The sequence below is a fragment of the Salmo salar genome, chromosome 04, assembly GCF_965601325.2.
Source record: "Salmo salar chromosome 04, fSalSal1, whole genome shotgun sequence".
Taxonomy (NCBI): domain Eukaryota; kingdom Metazoa; phylum Chordata; class Actinopteri; order Salmoniformes; family Salmonidae; genus Salmo; species Salmo salar.
In genome coordinates this window covers 2,994,241-2,997,500 of record NC_138294.1, presented here as the reverse complement: position 1 = coordinate 2,997,500, position 3,260 = coordinate 2,994,241, and the positions used below count along the sequence as shown (strand labels likewise).

At 50.2% G+C, this 3,260-nt stretch overlaps 1 protein-coding gene across 1 annotated transcript in view; it reads right to left on the bottom strand.

The window, feature by feature from the left end:
• The window catches only part of LOC123742397 (uncharacterized), a 23,239-nt gene extending 20,288 nt beyond the window's left edge, over nt 1-2,951 (bottom strand). The window contains exon 1 of the mRNA XM_082973923.1: nt 2,830-2,951. The gene's annotated coding sequence lies outside the window, so the exon portion shown is untranslated. The remainder of the gene's footprint in view (nt 1-2,829) is intronic.
• Between the last annotated feature and the right edge of the window lie 309 nt (nt 2,952-3,260).

The following is a 3,260-nucleotide window of genomic DNA, read 5'->3' as shown; positions in this document are numbered from 1 at the left end:
ACCTGGTACCAGACCTGTCCAGCCTCCTGAACTACCTGGTACCAGATCTGTCCTGAACTACCTGGTACCAGACCTGTCCATCCTCCTGAACTACCTGGTACCAGACCTGTCCATCCTCCTGAACTACCTGGTACCAGACCTGTCCAGCCTCCTGAACTACCTGGTACCAGATCTGTCCATCCTCCTGAACTACCTGGTACCAGATCTGTCCATCCTCCTGAACTACCTGGTACCAGATCTGTCCATCCTCCTAAACTACCTGGTACCAGACCTGTCCATCCTCCTGAACTACCTGGTACCAGACCTGTCCAGCCTCCTGAACTACCTGGTACCAGACCTGTCCATCCTCCTGAACTACCTGGTACCAGATCTGTCCATCCTCCTGAACTACCTGGTACCAGACCTGTCCAGCCTCCTGAACTACCTGGTACCAGACCTGTCCAGCCTCCTGAACTACCTGGTACCAGACCTGTCCATCCTCCTGAACTACCTGGTACCAGACCTGTCCATCCTCCTGAACTACCTGGTACCAGACCTGTCCATCCTCCTGAACTACCTGGTACCAGACCTGTCCAGCCTCCTGAACTACCTGGTACCAGACCTGTCCAGCCTCCTGAACTACCTGGTACCAGATCTGTCCATCCTCCTGAACTACCTGGTACCAGACCTGTCCATCCTCCTGAAATACCTGGTACCAGACCTGTCCATCCTCCTGAACTACCTGGTACCAGATCTGTCCTGAACTACCTGGTACCAGACCTGTCCATCCTCCTGAACTACCTGGTACCAGACCTGTCCATCCTCCTGAACTACCTGGTACCAGACCTGTCCATCCTCCTGAACTACCTGGTACCAGATCTGTCCATCCTCCTGAACTACCTGGTACCAGACCTGTCCATCCTCCTGAACTACCTGGTACCAGACCTGTCCATCCTCCTGAACTACCTGGTACCAGATCTGTCCATCCTCCTGAACTACCTGGTACCAGACCTGTCCATCCTCCTGAACTACCTGGTACCAGATCTGTCCATCCTCCTGAACTACCTGGTACCAGACCTGTCCATCCTCCTGAACTACCTGGTACCAGACCTGTCCATCCTCCTGAACTACCTGGTACCAGACCTGTCCATCCTCCTGAACTACCTGGTACCAGACCTGTCCATCCTCCTGAACTACCTGGTACCAGACCTGTCCAGCCTCCTGAACTACCTGGTACCAGACCTGTCCAGCCTCCTGAACTACCTGGTACCAGACCTGTCCATCCTCCTGAACTACCTGGTACCAGACCTGTCCATCCTCCTGAACTACCTGGTACCAGATCTGTCCATCCTCCTGAACTACCTGGTACCAGACCTGTCCATCCTCCTGAACTACCTGGTACCAGACCTGTCCATCCTCCTGAACTACCTGGTACCAGACCTGTCCATCCTCCTGAACTACCTGGTACCAGACCTGTCCAGCCTCCTGAACTACCTGGTACCAGACCTGTCCAGCCTCCTGAACTACCTGGTACCAGATCTGTCCATCCTCCTGAACTACCAGGTACCAGACCTGTCCAGCCTCCTGAACTACCTGGTACCAGACCTGTCCATCCTCCTGAACTACCTGGTACCAGACCTGTCCATCCTCCTGAACTACCTGGTACCAGACCTGTCCATCCTCCTGAACTACCTGGTACCAGACCTATCCTGAACTACCTGGTACCAGACCTGTCCAGCCTCCTGAACCAGACCTGTCCATCCTCCTGAACTACCTGGTACCAGACCTGTCCAGCCTCCTGAACTACCTGGTACCAGATCTGTCCATCCTCCTGAACCAGACCTGTCCAGCCTCCTGAACTACCTGGTACCAGATCTGTCCTGAACTACCTGGTACCAGACCTGTCCAGCCTCCTGAACTACCTGGTACCAGACCTGTCCATCCTCCTGAACTACCTGGTACCAGACCTGTCCATCCTCCTGAACTACCTGGTACCAGACCTATCCTGAACTACCTGGTACCAGACCTGTCCAGCCTCCTGAACCAGACCTGTCCATCCTCCTGAACTACCTGGTACCAGACCTGTCCAGCCTCCTGAACCAGACCTGTCCATCCTCCTGAACTACCTGGTACCAGATCTGTCCTGAACTACCTGGTACCAGATCTGTCCATCCTCCTGAACTACCTGGTACCAGATCTGTGAATCTCTGGACCGGGGAGAAGAAGGCAAGACGGCTCAGGTGTCCCTCTACAAGAGCTTTACATGGTGACGACCCAAATGACTTCGCTAACACAATGACAAACGACCCAACGGGACTTCAGAACAGAGATGGAAGAATCTGTTACATGACATCTCTGCTGTTGAAACATGATTCTAGCTGTGATTTGAGGACTGCAGTCCGTGTATAACTAGTTACAATAAAAAAGCACCAGTGACCAGCTAAAACAAACAGCCAGGTTTGATAAAACATAACAAGACGTGTTCACATACTAGCTAGCTAACTGGCTAACACACATCCACTAACGCTAAAAGATGGGACATCAAAGACGTTATAAAACATGATGTTCAACTGGCCTGTAAGTTCAGTTACGACATGCGGACTGTGTTATTAAATGATGCTATCTAAAGTGTTGTGTTAACTAACTATAGTTGGCTAATATGTTAGCATCGGTTTATGCTGCACCCCACGTGTTTATGAAAGGCCGGCGGCATGTAAACAAAACGCTCTGTTCAACACCGGCGACGGATTCACACACACAACCGGCACCTCTCCGGTTCTCTTCACTACGGCAAAACTACGTGCACATATCTCGTTGGTTCCAACGGATAAAAAAAAATAATCAACTCACCTGTTTTTATAACTCACTAGAGTATTTCACTGGTTTGCTCACATGCTCTGCTACTTCCGGTGTTGTGGAGAGGGAAGTGGATTGGGCCAACCATGACCTTTCCCAGGGAACCGACTGTGCCTGTCTGCATTCAGACAGTGTCAAGACATTTTGATGAAAGGTCAACAGTAGCCTCGTAAACTTTAATGTCGCCCCCCCCAAAAAAATATATATGTGGAATAGTCTTCATGTTTAATATAACATCACCGTTATATTAATTTATTAAGATTATCATAGACTATTCTATACTACTATAGGATACCCTATTCATATCACATTAAACCCCTATAAATGTATATATTTTTTTTTAACAAGGGTTCTTCTAAGATCCTCAATGTTCCTTGAAGCGTCCCGTGTGACGCACTGCATCTCAGGGCTAGAGATGTCACTAC